The sequence below is a fragment of the Excalfactoria chinensis genome, chromosome 3, assembly GCF_039878825.1.
Source record: "Excalfactoria chinensis isolate bCotChi1 chromosome 3, bCotChi1.hap2, whole genome shotgun sequence".
Lineage (NCBI taxonomy): Eukaryota > Metazoa > Chordata > Aves > Galliformes > Phasianidae > Excalfactoria > Excalfactoria chinensis.
In genome coordinates this window covers 30680402-30698258 of record NC_092827.1, presented here as the reverse complement: position 1 = coordinate 30698258, position 17857 = coordinate 30680402, and the positions used below count along the sequence as shown (strand labels likewise).

The 17857-nt window shown below is 36.2% G+C and overlaps 1 long non-coding RNA gene across 2 annotated transcripts; it reads left to right on the top strand.

Annotated features, from left to right (window-relative positions):
- The first annotated feature begins 4326 nt into the window (after window positions 1–4326).
- Window positions 4327–7225, top strand: LOC140250698 (uncharacterized). 2 transcript variants are annotated; one of them, XR_011903240.1, is made up of 3 exons: window positions 4327–4429; window positions 4613–4703; window positions 7108–7225. It is a non-coding gene; the product is annotated as an uncharacterized lncRNA (long non-coding RNA). The 2 variants fall into 2 exon arrangements; XR_011903241.1 differs by lacking the exon at window positions 7108–7225 and adding an exon at window positions 6256–6768.
- Window positions 7226–17857: the final 10632 nt, after the last annotated feature.

Here is a 17857-nt window from a genome sequence, read left to right as displayed (position 1 = left end):
GCTTCACTGTGCCTGTATAATATTGGTTTATGAATACTAGAGAAACTACTCTTGCAATAAAATCATTGTCTAAAGAGGTTTTAAGATCTCCGTTCATGGTGGTCTTTTAAAAACAGGACAGAAAAACATCTGTTATGAATGACGTGAGTGAAGCTGATCCTGCCTGGGGACAGGGAATGGACTGGGTGACCTCTTGAGAGCCCTTCCGGTCCTGGGAGTCCATAATTTTAGTTTAAATAACTCAGCAAAATGCCACACAAGGATTTGTGCTAATTGAATTAGGTTGGCTTTTAAACAAGTTAACAGATGTTTACACTTACAGATGCAAACATTTAAGGCCTAGACTCTTCAGCCTATTCCAGTACTTCGCTGTCCTTAAATTTAGAAAGCTTTTCAATAAATCTAACTGTATATTCCACACTACTTTTATGTATCATTTCTGTCACTTATCCTGTCCATTGGTAACACAGATTCACATTTATTATGGGTTGTTTTTTATATACATAGCCATATGCTGTCTTTGTTTACCCTCTTTGGTCTTTTCTCTGTAGTTTTGTAGTTTTAGCATTTTGTACTTTGCATTGTTTCATTCCTTTTTATTTTTTTATTTTTATTATTTTTTTTTCCCTCCTCTTTCTTCCTCCAGACTATTCTCAGATAAATTATAACTTCCTAGAAATATGGCTTCCCAAACTGCATCTCGTGTTAAGCTGAGGCTATATATGTACTGATAAAACTGAGTAATATTTCCACAAGTAAAACTCTTGGTTATACATGCCAGTAAGTTTAAATTAGAACAGCTGCTGTGAAAGTTGTTCTTCCTGTTTTATTATGTTGGCCCACAATGCCAGATGCAGATGTTGGTGGTACAGCAACAGAGGCTGAACCTTCCCAACAATACTCTGTTGCATTTTATTGCTGCATGACAGATGGTACCAGAAGAACAGTTTGACACAATGGTGTCTGATATGGAAGTACAGATGTGGAAAAGGTGTGTCACTGAATTCCTCATCCACACAAATCAGTTAATGGTGGTGACTATGTTGAAAAACAGTGTTTTGTAGTAGAAAATTTGCTCTATCAAGCAATGTTATTGTGTTCTTTGTTGTAGTGTGCATGGAAATAAATAGGAGGTATTACTTTTGGAGCGACATACACGCCTGCCAGTAAACTTAAGCTTAATTTCAGATGCATCTGAATGATCTGGATAGAGATTTTCATGCTGAGTTCAAAATCACATTCTTCAATTCACCTCCTGCCATTTTATCATAGATGAAACACTTTTGTTTTCTGTTTATTATTGTTAGGTGAGATGAAGAATTTTGTGAAAAACTGGCTCTTGAACTAAATACTTTTTAATTTTTATTTTAAAAGAAGTTCTGTAAATTGCAAGGGGAAGTTCTTTAATGTTTTCTATTGAGGTGAATTTTCAAAGATTAAATCAGTGTTTCTCATAACCCAAAAATATGTTCACAGTCAGGATCACTGATACTGGAGATGGGAAAGATGGTATTTTCCTCCCTCCTGCCTTGTGTCTATTTATACAGCTTCTAAAATGCAAATAACAATCAGCATATACAACACTAGGTGATTGTTCATCACATGGTTGGAATTGTATCACTGTTTTCTGTTGTCAGCTTTATAACCCATTTGAGACTTTGGCTGTTTGGATTTATTCATGCTCTCAAGGGAGGACTGAAAACAAACTTAGTCTGTGCTGGCTGATTGCAATTCTGTGCAAAGAGTGGTCCTTATGAGAGTTTGTAGTAGGCAGGCGTCCTTCCCCACCCTGCTTTGGTAAATTCTTGATGCTTAACTTCACCTAAAAGTCATGAATCTCAGGTGATTCACCAGTGTATCTTTCATTTATACTCAGCCAGAAAAAAAAAAAGAAAAAAAAAAAAAAAAAAGGAGAAAAAGAAAAAGAAAAAAAAGTTTCTTTTAAAATGATAGAAACTGTTGTTTGAGGGTTTTTTTGTTTTTGTTTATTTTTATTTTTATTTTTATTTGATCACTGTCCGGTTCTTGGAGCTACTGAAAACTCTTACCCAGCTGGTGGGCAGCCTCCAAACAGCCCATGCCTGCTTACCTTTTCCATGTAAGTGCAGAAACACAATGTCGGTATGGACCCTGGAGCTGCAAAGGATACATTCTCCTGATCTCTGTGAATTTTCACAGGACTAATTGCCTACTATTGCAGGAATCTTCCTTCCTTCTGATGGCATAATTGCTTTTTCTCAAGGTTCTAATCTTGTATATGAAAGTCTTTAAGCTTACTCTAGAATGAATGTTATGCATTTTGGTGAACCAGATCTTTTACCTGGTCTAAAATTCTGCTGTATGGCTAAGTTCTGTGCTGGTGGACTGGGTTTGATAACCCAGATCAAATTAATAGGAGTCACAATCTTGTTATTGTTGTCTGTAATACTTCAGCACCTTCCTCCTGGCACTAGAAAAACAGGAAAATGTCTCAATCATGAACTGCAGAATTATAAAATATGAGTTTGAAAAGGTCATGTAATCTGAATGTAATTCTAAACCCTTCAATACTGTACAGTGCTAAGATATACAGTGTTCTCTAAAGAGTCAAAATGTAAATAAGCTACAGCACTACCCTAATTTTAGTACTCTTTCTTCATTTTGAATTTGTTGCTGAAATACATTTGTTTTGTTTCTTCCTCTTTTGTGAGTGAATAACTTTAATACTTTTGTGATGGGACTTATATTCACGCAATAATTCCTCTAGCCAACTTTAAATCCTGACTTTACAAATTGGTCTAAAAGATATATGTGTGCCCAAGCAGAATTTAATGATTTAATGGGCAGTAGAAAATCTAGACTTACAAGATCAATAGTTCTGTGAAAGTTTTGATCTGGGACTGTTTCTGCTTTATTTACTTATTTATTTTAAAATCTTCTTTATTTCATGATCCCTCCCTGGTCATTTATTCCTGTTTTATCTATGTCTTCTCTGTTGCACTGGATTTTTATTTTTATTTTTTTTTCTTATTTTTTGTTTTAATCTCCTTAATTTCAAAGAGAATTCAGCATATTAAAGCAGAAAGAGATCTCCATAGAAGCCTACAGACTCAGGAGCATTCTGTGAGGGTGTGTATCAGCAAGAAAAAGGGAAGAGGAAGTGATCAAAATAAGGAAGCTTCCCTACGCCTTCTCACACTGAAAGTGGCATGTTTTTCTCTTTTGGTTTCTTTCTTCCGTTGCTGCTTCTCAGAGTCTCTGTCTGTCTGCCTGCATCTCTCATACTATGGCAAATCTACTCCTCAACAGTTAGCAAGCATTTTAAAGCTTCATACCAATCTCATGCGTCAGTGAACCTTTTTTAGCCTCTTTTCATCAAATCAGCAATAATAAACAACTGGAACTACTTTAAAAAAGCTTTACAATCATGATGACTAACTAGTTCCATGGTTTCTGCTTCTTCCCACAGAACCACTGAAAGAGATCTGGAAATGGATAGTTTCAAACTGCTGTTTTTATCAGTGGTGGATATACTTTTAATGGAATTATGGCTCCCTTTCCATCCACAAGAACAAACTTTATTTTGTTTTAGCCTAAGTTTGGTTAGTTAAAATGGAGCAGAACATGAAGTTGGATTTCATTTTCACTCTAGCTTCAATTGATTAAGTTTGCTTTTGGAGATCTGCACTGGAGTTAAATCTAGAATAATTTCTTCTACCTCTTTAAAACAAGCCAATTTAGACATTACTTCTCTAATATTATGGCTATAGTTCCAAGGATCCAGTACACCCATCTTGCCTTGAATTTTCTTACTACAGTTATTGATGGGGTCCTTTGAAAGACCAAGTATCCAAGAAAAAAACCTCTATAGGCTCCTTCAATATCCCTGTACAGAAAGTACAAAGGAAAGAATAGTCAAAAAGCAGTAAGAAGTTCTTAATGTCAGTCCTTCCAGCCTTGCTTACTCAGACAGGACATTGTAAAATCACCATCTGTACTATCTTCTGTACTATAATCTGATTTCATCAGCTGATTTCTGAGCTATGACATGCAATTTCTAGATCCATCACAGAAAGGCACACAACCTGACCTGAAATAACAAATGGCTAATGGTACCTTGCTCTGCATTAGACTATCCAACCAAGACCAGCTAATTAAAGACTAGATTTAGTTATTTTCATCAAAGATTATCTTTTTGAAATAAGGCATTTGTTCAGACATTGTCATGTGTAGTGGGAATGTTAAGTCCTGGCCTGAACCAGTGATTGAGCACCTGGTGGGAAGGCAGGGCCAACCCAGAGGAGCTCACATGCATGCAACAAACCTGAGTGACCAGAAGGGGTGGAGCCAGGATCTACCCTTTCCCAGACCTCATTTAAGGGTTGGCAGCAGAGGTGAGGGTATCTTGTTGGAGTTCTGGAGATCCCTGTTTACCTGAGGTTTTCCAAAGGTGAGTGTTGAGTTGTTTTGGTTGGGTTTGTTTTTATTTCCCCACCAACCCTCTCCCCTCCTCCCCCTCCTTCCTTTCTTTATTTCTGTGTCTATAGTTGCTGCATTTGGGCTTGTTCTCATTCCTTGTAGCCTCAGGTTGTGTCACTCTGCTATTATGTCTGTACTTTCCATTATGTTACAGTGGCTAAGTTGTGGGGCAGCCAGCACTGAAGGAAAAAGGCAGGAGACCATTCCTAAACCTCTTGAGACACTAGGGGATATACATGGTAGAGGTAAGTTCATTTTATGGAGGCTGTAATTATGTTAACAAATTAAAATCTAACAACAGCAGCAGAACAGTTGGGATTGTTTTCTCCATCTTTCAGTTAGACTTCAAGTTTATTAAGAGTAGAAAACAACTGGAGAAATTTGCTATGCATTCTTAACTTTGGTTTCCTCCCACCCAAACCAGAATATCTGAATTCTATCTCTAGGAATACATGGCTTTCTCTACAGCTGATTGAACCTTCTAGTATGACTGCAGAGGCAGATTATTTGGTGCTTCAGATACTGAAATTAAATAAGATAAATTGTCTTTGAAGGTCTCAGTGTTTGAACTCAAGGGAAATCTTTCAGCCTCTATCTTTTCCCATACAAAGGAACTGCTAACAGTAAGTTGGGTACCTATGAGTATCTAATCAAGATTAGTTTGGCCTTTGTCATCTTGAGTTTGAAGGCAGACTTAGAGCCAAAATAAATAAATAAATAAAGCTGCCATCTCTGACATATGCTTCGTGCTTCCCAAATGTCCTGGCTGTCATATGGAGAGGAAAAAGCAGCCTGCTCCTATGCAGTTCATTGAAATATTTAAGGATTTCTGTTTTGAAGCTGTTGAACAGATGGTTATTTAATGGAAACAAGTTAGTGTGTCATCTTTGGTTTTGATTCTCACATGCCACTTAAGATTGTTCTTAGCTGAAAATGAGAAACAGTCAGCCACTGAGAAGCCCTTGCTTTGAGGTCAGTGGGTAATGCATCCCTGCCCAAAACAACAATATTAGATATTGATTTTTTTTTTTTTTTTTATTAGCTATCTGACTATACTCTTTCTGTTGTTGTTGTTTTGGCTTTTTTTTTTTTTTTTCTTTCTTTTTTTTTTTTTTTTTTTTTTTTCTTTTTTTCTGAGTTGATAGATTATGGCTGCTTGATTCTTCATGGTAATCTTCCAAATGTTTTTGTTGTTGTTGTTTTCTGAAATTAAAGCATGTTAATAAACTTCTTGTCTATTGGCAGGCTATTAAGAATTTTTCTTTATTAAATAGAGAATTGGCAACTGCCTCTTACAGTTATTTTCCAGAAAGCTCCCTGGTATAAAAATTAATAATTTTCCTCTTTCTCTTTAGTGATAATGTGTGTGCTTATACTATGACCTCCTCTATAATTGCCTCCTAAAGTAGCATTTGTTGAATAAAGTAGCATTTGTTGAAGTACTGGGATGAATTCAGGTGTAGGAATTTGATTCCAAGTTTAATTTCAAGGTAAATTATGATACCATGTGTAATCCTTGATTAATAATAATGTATCTAAAATTATAGTGGTTATGGAATTTTACCAGCTTATGCATTAATGTGTGTATTTATATGCATTTTGTTAAAATATTTAAGCACTATTTATAAATTTAAAAAAAAAACAACCCTAGTGTGTTTTTGTGTGTATATATACAAATATATGTACACATTTCCACTTGGACAGTACCAAGTATTAAAATGCTTGTAGTCAAGCTCATTAGCTGTACTGCATCCATGGTTATTTTCTCTTCCTTTATTTACTTCTGGTTATCTGTAGCAGATATGCATCTGGGAAGATCACAGACCAATTTGCACCCCCCTTCAGCCCATCTCTTTCTCCATGTTTACAAGCTAAGTGATCCTTTGAACACAGAGAGACTAACAGTGGACATATAGCTGTTAAATAAATAAATATTGACATAGAAATTTTGATGTGCGCAGCAGAAGGAAATAGGGTTGCAGTCAGTGGCAACGCAGTTTTTCTGGATTCTTAACTTTATAGTAGGAGGACAGCTCTGAAAGTAATACGTCCCACTTTATTGCGTTGGCCCACAGTGTCAGAGGCAGTTGGTAGTGGTATGGCAGCAGATGATGAACCTTCCCAACAGTATTTCATTATGCTTTGTTGCCATATGACAGATGACCAAATGACATCTGAATTAGGTGCACATATGAATCAAAGGTCTGTCAATGCATTTCTCCGTGCAGGGGGAAAAGAAACCAGTACTTACAGAACTGATAAATGTCTAACTAGGAGTTTATGGAGACTAAACAGTGGATATGAACCATAGTGGGGTGGTGGGTGGTGCATTTCAGAAGTGATGATAGCAACAGGGAAGATAATCCATGTTTTGTATAGCCACGAAGATGTTTATAGGAATAGCATGCAGGCTCTTGTTTATCTCTGCTGAAAATGCACAGTTAATGGTGATGACTCTGAAAAATGTTCTGTAGCTCAGAATTTGCTATGTCAAATAGTATTATTGTGTTCTTTGTATCTGTTGTATTTTCCATGGAAATAAATAATAGGTATTCCTTTTGAAATGACCAATGTATATTTGTAAATATTTATATGCCTGAGATAGCTTAAGTACTTACTGTGTGTTTTTGGCCTGCCTTGCTTCTTCAGATCTACTCTGCATCATCATCTTTTCTGCATGGACATGGACAAGATAGACAAGAGTGCAAAATTAGTAACTAACCTTTACAATAAAGTACCAATGTGAGTACACTGAATGGTGAAGGAGAGACCTTTTTTCTTTGTTTCTTCTTTTTTCCATGGAGAAGTGTTTTAGGATAGATTTGAGCAAGATGATATTGGAGGTTCTAATTCTGTTGGAACTGAAAAGATGACTGTAAGATAAAAGCAGCTTCACTCCCTCAAACATCAGTAAGGTCTAGGGTTCAAAAAGAGCATCTTTGCTGGTTTTCTCCTGGTGTAGTAAAGTACTTGTTTAGGGATGCAAGGCACAAGGTCTGGGAAAGAATTCCTTGTCTAAAAGTATTCTACAAATACTAATGAAATTGATGGTCTAATGGGTCTGATGCAAAATTCCCCACTATTTCAAAGAACAAATCACTTCTTCTGAGGAGGCTTATCTTGAGAACGTGTTTTTTTTCCATTTGTGATGACACCAACTTACTCTTCATCCAAGCAGCTACAATAATGCATCTTCCCGTAGTGGCCTGTGTATGTTACAACAAATATTAGGAAACATGAACATTTAATACAATTTAGCAGTGGGAAATGATATAGCATCGTATAACCACAGTGTTCTTTGTGGACTGCAGGCAAGTGCTCCACAGACCACAGAGCTGGAACTTCTTGACTAATTTATTTCCCAAATGCTGTACAGCCGCTGCTAACCTTTCCTGCCCCAGCAAAGTCTGAATGCCTGATCCTGCTCCTCACTCTAACTCATTGCAGTTAGCTATAGCTAAGGCTGCCTTACAACTTCAGTTATGAAATACTGTTTTAAATTACCTATAGCTTCTCAAATTGTTTGGTTTTATTTATTAGCTTTCCACAAGAAATGTTTGAATGCTTCTAGAGGGTGACAGAAAGGGTGGAGAGTATTAAGAATGACAGTGGGGTAAAACAAAAAGCTGAGATTTCTGTAATAAGATGGTGTTCATATTGTTCTAATAAAAACGTCTATTTTTGTTCTGCTCATCTGAGAGCAAGGATGGCAGAAGGTGTTTGTGGTGTGGCAGGTGGTTTCTTTATAAATATACCAATAACTGCATGTGTCTGAAATCTTTTTTTTTTTTTTTTTTTTTTGGATGGTCAGTCTTGTGACTTCTGGAAGTTAATTTCTTTGATGTTGTGTGCAATGCATGTGCTACTACCCCTTGCCATCTCTTCAGTGTCCTTGTAGCACACATGTCCCAGCAGCAGAGTGTAGCTGAAGACCTCTCTTCTGGAGATAATGAAGTGGTACGGAACCCATGACTAAGGGCTATCAGAAACTCTTGATTCAAGGGCGTGAGAATACAAAAAGGGAGAATGTGACCAGGCTGCAGGAGAAAAGGAGTAGGGAGTTGGTGTGAGGTGGATATTAGCATCGTGAGGAGGAAGGGAGTTAGAAGACTGAGAATCTTGAAAACAAGGCAGCTTGAAGTCTTGTTTCAGTTGAAAAATCACTGAATGTTGCCATTGTACACCTTCTGGAAGAGTTGTTCTAGAGTTGTTGCTTATGTATATAAACACAGTCATATAGATACACTGTTCAGGTCTCACCTGGAGTACTGTATCCAGTTCTAACTGATACAAAAAGGACAAGGATTTCCTGGACAGAGTCCAGCCACAAAGATGATAGAGGGCCTGGAGCATCTCCACTATAAAGAAAGGCTGAGCGAACAGGGTCTGTTCAGTCTTGATAAAAGAAGACTCAGAGGGGACCTGATTAATGTTTATAAGCTTCTTAAGTATGAGAGTCAAAGAGACATGGACAACCTCTTTTCAGAGGTCTGTGGGGACAGGACAAGGGGAGCACAGTCATAAACTGGAGCATAGGAAGGTCCACACCAATATGAAAAGGAACTTCTCCATGGTGAGGGAGACAGACCACTGGAACAGGCTGCCGGGGGGGGGGGGAGGGTTGTGGATTCTCCTCTGGAGATGTTCAAGACACACCTGGATACCTACCAGTGCAGCCTGTTCTAGAGGGCCTGCTCTGAATTGGTGTTGGACTTGATGATTTCTAGAGGTCCTTTCCAGACTCTACAGTTCTGTGATTCTGTGAAGCAGTTCTTAAATGTAGGAGCACTTATCATCTTTCCCACTTTTTTCCATTTAGTTTTCCCAGTGCTCAGAGGGTGAATCAAGGCTGCAAAATGACGGCAAGTGCTTTCTTCTTCCTTTCTTTGTTACAGATAATGTTCAGGGACTGGGGACTGCTGAAGGAGAGAAAGTTGCTTTTGTATGTGGTTGCCAGCTTAGGCCCGTACTTTTATTTTTCCTAATTGTTTGTTGTATGGGATTTTCACTGTTGTTTAAATAATAACTGCATAATGTAAAATACTTATTGTGCTGATGAACTCCACGGAAATAAGCTTTTATAAAAGTTACTTTGTCTTCAAAACAGATTTTCAGTAATGCCATGGTAAATAAGCCGTAAGCCTACATATTTAAACATTTAAATGTTTTTATCCGTTTTCATTAAGTGTTTTTTCATTGAGAACAGTCCATCCTGTGCATTGAACGGATGGAGACCCTGTGGGGAAAAACAGATGTATGATTTGATACTGGAATGAAACTTTGTCTTGGCAACAAGCAGAGAGAAGAAAAGTATAAGGTTTGTTGGTTTTGGTTTTTTTTTTTTTTTGTTTGTCTTTTGTGTGTGTGTGTGTGTGTGTGTGCAAACTTATTTGGCTAATTTTTAAATTTTGAAAGCTTAACTGTGCTATCCTAGTATCTCATTCAAGTGTAATTGTTTGTGCTGTTTATTTAAGCCAGTCTGGAAGTTGTTTCACTGAGTCCTTTCATGTATGTGTGTGCTCAAAAATATATATGTTTATGTCGGGTTTATTTATTAGGTATGTATAGAAGTATGTGAAGAGAGAGATGGTGTGCCAGAATTCTCTCATTCCTTATCTGCCTTATGAGACTTCTAAAACAATGGTTTCCTGTTTACTTGTTAATTCATCATTATAAAATCCAAATGTTATTAGTGTTTCCAGTGTTCCTGATGTATAATTGGAGTTATAAATATACCGTTTGTTTTGAAAAATGGGATATATTACATTGGTGTAACTTTTACAGAGGGAATGCAGGATGTATTAAAAAATCATTTTCCCATCATCTAAATGATGACAACTGGGTATACTCACTCTATATTTTGTTATATAGTTTTTAAGCTGTTCCTGTACTCGGGATATTTACAAACACTGTATTTAAAAGCAAATCAATGTGTCACTTGATTTAGATGTTATCAGTGATTTTGTGTGGTGAGGGGACATGCTGAAAAAGGGGGGAAAATTCTGTCTGCCTGGTTATTGTAAAGGTTAAAAACAGTGTTCTGTATTGGCCATCCAGCATTCTTCCCAGGCCATTTCTGAGGGCATATGTTGGATCTGCTGAGTCAGCCTTCTCTGAAGCTCACGGAGAACTTGAGACAATAGCAATGATGAAATTAGATGTGGGCATTTCAGTTCTATTCCCTCCAGATGTTCAGAAAAGCACAGGTTTGGGCGGCTTGACCTTGTAATTCACACAGAGCTAATGCTGGAAATTTCAGTTTTCTGCCATTGGAACAAGCACAGCTTCTATCCTGGAGGAGCCTCAGGCCATTCCCAGACATTGTTTATGGCAAGAGTTCAGGAGGATGTGAGCCAACTCTCTTAGCTATTTGTACCGTTTATCTCCCCGTCCCCCATGCAATCTTGACTTTTTCCACTGTTATGAGAAAAAAAGAGGTTTTACAGTCTCTCTGCTCATGTCCCCATTAAGCATAGTCTTCTCAGTATGATGTGATAAGTCAGTCCTAAAGGGGCTTTCAAGTATGTGATTAGTGACCAGCCTTGCATGTGTTTCCTCTCCACATCTTTCATTTCCTCTTTGTATGTGTTCTGCCCTCAGACTGCAAGGAATACTTGGCTGGAACATATATGTTGGCACAGAATCCAATCCCCATTTCACATGCAGAGTTTGACTAGCAGCAGTCCTTCCACTGAAGATGTCTTCTATGATAACCATTACAATGACTGTATTTCACCAGTGCTTTGACAATTAACTCGTTATTGTCATTTACAGTCTGTCTTTCAGAAGCCTCCTACGTAGGTTATAGTTAGTCTTCTAGTCTGTATTCAGTTTTTTTTTTGTTTTTTTTTTTTGTTTGTTTTTTGGTTTTTTTTAAAACTTTGTGCAGTTGAAGATTGATCATTTTCATTGGATTTTTTTTCTGGGATATATCTGATTCCACAAAGCAGCATCATTTTTTTAGGACAAAAATAAGGGTTTAACTGATCATCTACCATTTGTTTTTTTTTAGAGGTTTTTAAAACATTTTTCTGTACAGACCTGTCTGGAATTTTTACACTTTTTTCTTTCCTTGTACTTTCATAAATTTTGGCCACAAATTTGTTATCTCGAGGGTAGCTGGGTACTGTCGTACACTGGATGCTTCTCACGTTTTGGTTACAAGGGAATGTCAGATCTCTGCTAGTATACTTGAATGATTCTTTTGACGCTAACCACACTCTGCTCCTTGATGAAAGGAAGTGTTTCATGGATCCAGCTGGAAGTCTTCTTTTCTTTTTTGGTCAGCGCCAAGTCCTCAGCTGCACATCATGTTCTTGTGTGTGAGCCGTAAGATAAGAAGGACTTTGAGGAATTGAATCTGTCCTGTTGTGGTACCTGAACATCAATTATTACTTCAGGTGATGATGCAATCTATCACTTACAGATTGTGTATCTTTGTCTTTGGCTGACACTGATGCCTCTGTGGTAGTTGTCCAAATTGGACATAAAACATCTTGAATTCTTCTTGGAAATCAGGCTGCAATCTGTACTCATGTTTTCCTGTGGGCCAGTAGCCCACAGATGTCTAATGGATAAAGACTCTATATGTTTTTGTTAATGTTCTTTCTGTAGGACAAACTATTTGAAATATTTGAAGGAGTTGTTCTTTACAGAGTGTTTTAATTTCATTAAATTTATGATCAAAGTCATACAAAAACATGTTCAAAAAAAAAAAAAAAAAAAAAAAGCAGGAAAAAAAAAGAATTCCTATTCCTGCTCTGAAGCAGGTGAAGTAGAATGATGAGAAATGCAAGGGTAATAAAACAGAATTAATAAAATTAATTAAAAATAAAGCCCCTGAATATTGTAAAAATTAAATCCCTCCCATTTCTCTCCCTCAGTCAAAAAAAGAAAAAAAACTTTAGACAAGTTCAGTGAAATTGAAATCTAGAGAACACAGAGAATAAAGGCTGAGAATCTTTTCATTCTGGGCACCAGGGTTTTGTGTTCATACATGGAAATAGAAATATTCTTGGTTATAGCACACACCATGTGCAGTCATATCTTGGGCCTGATTCTCTTGACTTGGATTCTAGTACTAGAAATATTCGTATTTAAGTAGCTCTTCATCCTGTTTAGCTGGGCTATTTTCAGAGCACGTGCAGTAAATTACTTTATATATGAAGACTGAACCAGATGGTTTATTTTTCTTAAGCCCCAATGCAACTTCTTAAAGTACATCTTGTCCATTTAATAAGCCAACTGTTAAAAACACGGTTCTTAAGAGAACTTAGCTTTTCCTTCCTCTCTTCAGAAAAGTATATTTTCTCATATCTCCTACCACATTGTATAGCTTAGTGGAATCAGACTTTCCTGGAAGAAAGAAAAGGTTCTAAAGACTTGCAGCAAAGCCAGAATGTGAAGTCACAGTGTGTTTTATTCAAGCTCATTCCTTGATAGCAGTAATACTGACACTGTTTTACAAGTAGGCAGTTCCTTAGCTATGTAAAACTGCAAAATGGGCCTCAAACCTCAGTTCTGACTGAGAGTAAAGATATTTAATTAGAAGTTTAAAAGGAATCAGTGTTTTCTCCTGCTCAAGAACTTGGAGAAAACAAAGAATACTGGTGGCAGATCAGGACAATCTCAAAAAAAAAACAAAAACAAAAAACAAAAAACAAACAAACAAAAAAACTAGAAATATATGGCTAATTCTTATGCTTAGAGGACTTTTCTCAAAGGATTGACATATTTGCCTGGCCAACAATCATACCTTCAAAAGAACTAAATATTTAATCACTTCTTTTGCTTCTCTGCAAAGGAAATTGAGGCAAGTCTGTACAAATGCAAGAAATATTCTGCAAATGCTAGTTAACTTTTATTTTATTTACCTTTACATGTAAATATATAATCGTTTCAATAGAAGAACAAACTATGAGTCTTCATTGAGTCTTAATCAAACTGTATAGCCTAACTTGAGGGATATTTTCTGTTCATTTCTTGTGTTTAAGTCTAAGGGACTCTACATAGTACAGAAAATAATAAGATTAGCACTGGATTTTGTGGGCTCCAAATTAGTCTATCAGCAATGGAGCACAGAAAGCTAGCTCTTCACCTTCAGCCCTTTATATAGAAGAAGAGCCATTTCCCTTTGTTGTTATTTTTAATTTGAATCCATGCTTCAAAGAGACAAGAAGAGATGACGAAAAGGATAAATTACAGAAAAAAATTCACAACTAAATGCAGAAATAAGAGGAAAGAGCTGAAGAAATAAACCATAAGACAAACTTGCTAATCAGGATTTGCCATTTTGCTGCAAGATGTTATAAACCAAGACAAAAATCTATCTCCACACACCCAATTCAAAATGATGGTAGAAATTCACAAGTTCTTTTTGTGGCTTTTTTTGTGTAACTAATTTACTTTTTTTATATTTATTTATATTTACATAGATATTATTTGTCAATAATCTATGCCAATCCACATATGTTTATTCAGGTTACCAGCGACTATCTGACATCAGAAAGCTCTAAATAGTAGCTAGCATGGACAATGGAGTATTATATTTATTTTACTACCTTCAGCAAACACTGGCCTATAAATAGATGTGGTGAACTTGGTGTAGTGTAGGCGAAATTTGCTGCAGTGTTATCAAAGATCTGAGTCACTCAGGCCTGTAATAAATAATTGAGGTTTTCTGTGTAGAATAAATCAGCAAAATAAAAATGTTTGAGAGACAATGAGAAATAAAGCAAAATGTATGACTGTCAATGCTGCAGCATTACATTTCAAATTACTGATGACTTATGGAGATGTTACAGCTATATGTAGGAAGAAATGCTGTGACATGCCATGTTATTTAGGAGTTGGAACTTCAGGAGGTGAGAGAGAAGAGCCAGCAGAAGATCATGAGCATGCAAAAAACAATTTTATTTATTAATCTTATTTTACATTCAAGATGTTTACAGGTACTACTCCTCTAAATTATTAAAAGTTTTGATAAGTTTGCAAATTTTCTTGTCATTCTCTTTATGCTCCCATTGCTCTTCACTCTGGATATATTAGAATATATTTTTAACAGCTTTTTTTTTCTCAAAATATTCCTTGCAATCCTTTGAATTTCCGTCTAATTTGGCAGTGTTTAGTAACACATTCCAATTAATGTGAAGCATTCATTTGATAATATCTTTGAAATTTAGGAATCTTTATTAAATGAAAAGTCCATGGTTTCTCTTGTTCATGTCATAGAGTGTCTTTCACATACAGTCCAGATATTCCTTTGACTACTTCGACTATTAGGAAACACAGTACTGTCTTGTCATGGCTTAATGAAGTTTGTGAGTGTATATATGTCTTTCTGGTTTTTATGTAGTTATGTAGTTCATCTTCTACAGAATTATTTTTATTTTTTACTATTGTTTTTAATATGATTTTGACTCTTTCCATCAGAGTATATATTTGTGTTATTCCAGATTATCTTCTTTTTTTTTTTTTTTTTTTTTTTTTTAATTTATTTTTTTGTTCTTTTTATTTTTTTCCCAAAGATGTACTTAGACCACTGAGTGGGTGTAGGGGAATTGTGCTTTTTGGGTCCTACCTGTTACAGCCTGTCTTCTTTCAGCTGCCACCACACAGGATATCTCATCATGTACTGTGCACCAGAGGTACCTGAACTGTTTCCCAGGGATAGCAGGTAGAAGTAAAGACCTACAGAAGACCTTTGTACTTTGCATCTTTCAGCTGAAGGCCAGATGGGATTGTTTAAGCACTGGACACCTGTGTTTAGTTTGTTGCAGCCCAGTAACACGTTTCACTTGCTCAGAGCTTTTCTCTAGAACAGTCATGACCATGTTAAAACAGTTGGAAGGCTTACTTTTCACAGCAGTATCTATGCACCACCCACAGCACTGAACCTTTTCTCCTAATTCTTGTTTAAGTTACGAAGAAGCAAAGAAACATTTTGCAGTGGAGCAATGCCAGCTTTCACCACCTGGATTTGTGTGTTTAATATTAGTTAAACTAAGGTAAATAGCACATTGGGAAAATGAATACTGAGAAATTGACCTACCGATTGTTCCTGGGATTCCAGTATACAATTACCTATCGGTTCTCGTGCTACTAAGGGATTGATACTAAAAGATGATTCCAAGTTATTTGCCGTCTTTCTAATGAAATACTGTTAAACTGTGATGGTATTGTCTTGGTCTTGGACTGAGCTCTCTGGGGCAAAAGCATGGGTTTAATTTGAGGGCAATCAGATGCTAATTTTTACGACACATCTTGTTTATCTATGGTAATTTACTGCAAAAGAAATTTCAACGGTAGAAGGCAAGCAGGAAAAACAAAGCAGTCTGGCTCAAATTTCACTCACACTCTTTGAATGGGGGCTGTACTGAGCATGTAAATCAGATCAGTGGCCTTAAAGAAGATTTGAGGTCTCTAAAAGGCTCTAAATGGAAGTATGTCTTACTATCCTTGCATCATTCCCACAGTCCCACTGGCTAATGGGACTGAATTTGGTCTCTTCCTCTGTTCTGTAATCTAGCTATAGTCTTGTTCTCTTCCTTTGTGTATAATGTGAGGGGACAGAGACACGTTTGTCCTTCTGTTCAAAGCTTCCCCCTTTAGTTTAGCCTCACAACAATGCCAAGCAAGAAGAGGGCCATTTGCAACTTAACGATTCAAAAGGTAACCTGGCATTGGGGTGAATGTGGGCATTGCTGCTCTTTTAAAAAACAAGGAGTTCTTTGAACAGCAAAGTTAATACAACCTTGTTTCTTACAGCTTTAAACACTGTGATTTAACCTCAGTGTCTTCATCTCCCTCTCCATTTTATGCTTCCTTCATTTATCTTCTGTTTTTTAATTTAATTCTTTTCCCACTTCTTAATTTCTGTCCCCAGGAATTGCAATACAACAGTTCTTTCCACTTTTTTTTTTTTTTTTTTTTTTTTTTTTTTTTTTTTTTTTTTTTTTAATTCAGATGCATCCTGTAATGACACTAATTTTCTTCACGTAAAAAATTGACCTTGAGGAGTAATTTATTTTCTTGTGTTCTTAGATCAATGATCCTTTATCTACTTCGATCAATAGCTTTTTCTTAACACAATGACCTGTATTTGTCCAAATTATTCTCCAGATATGAGTTACGCTTGTAAGTTGTTTTTTTTTTGTTTTTTTTTTTTTTGCATGTACATAAAATGTACTTATGCATTTATTTGTCTATTTATTGCATTTCTTTTTCTGAAATAGATTATAGCCAGATATATTTAAATATGAGGGCTGCAAAGATCAAGTAGTGTAATTCATTAGATGAAATACAGTCTAAGTTCTTTATGCAATTGTCATTAGTACAGGATCTTAATTTGTATTTTCAACTTGAACCTCTCAATGACCCTCTTTGCATTATTGGAAAAATCCTAAACCGTCATAAGTTTTTGAAGTCATAACATTCACCTTTTATTATTTTCAGCATTTCAGTAACAAAAGTTGTCTAGGAGGAAGAGTTATTTGGGCCATGCTTCTTCTTGCCATTCTTTTTACCCAGGTAACACTGTATGATGGCAATGCATTGCCCCAGCTCCTCTTCCTACTCTCCAGTACTTTCCAACCACTTTGCTCGACAGTGAGGTAATGAATGTCCTTAGGACTTAAACAAGTCACTTTTTTTTTTTTTTTTTTTTTTCCTCCTTCTGCTATCATCTGATTTTTCCAAGGTGGGGCTTACTTTCTAATTGATAAATATTTCTAAATATTTAAATATCATTGTTGGTACATGCTAGTCCTCTGCAAACACTTGCCATAATACAAGAAAAGACACAGAAGGGCAAATGGAAAAGAACTGGCTGTAAACTGAGAACTGAAGTCTGTAATATGGAGTTTTGTTTTACCTTAACTATGTAGATTGAATGGTGTACTGTTTTATTGCCCCTGTTCCAATATTTTGGACCACATCTGCTTAGGAGAGCTTTTAGTAGACTGGATAACCTCACTGCAATAAAATGCTTGAACTTAAAGAGAGAGTCACTAGCTAAATAAAACAGTGAACACTGCTGCTAAATTAGTTGCAGAGTTATCAGTTGAAACTGTCAGGTCTAACAGGTAAGTATTTACAGGAGCAATGTGAATGATTATTCCCCTTGACCATCTCTTTCAGTGCTATTCTTCAGAAACATTTGAATTTTTCCCTTTCATTTTTCCCTTCAAAGACATTTTGTGTCTACTCTAATCTGAGGATATTCAGTGGGACAGTGAATTTATCACAGATAAGTAAATACTGTAATTTCATCTACACATTGTCAACTAATCAACCTCTGCTTCACTTTTTTTTTTTTGAATTTTTGTTTGTTTTTTTGTTTGTTTGTTTTGTCTTTCATCTTAATTATTCCTTATGCTTATGGTGATGACAATAACACTCA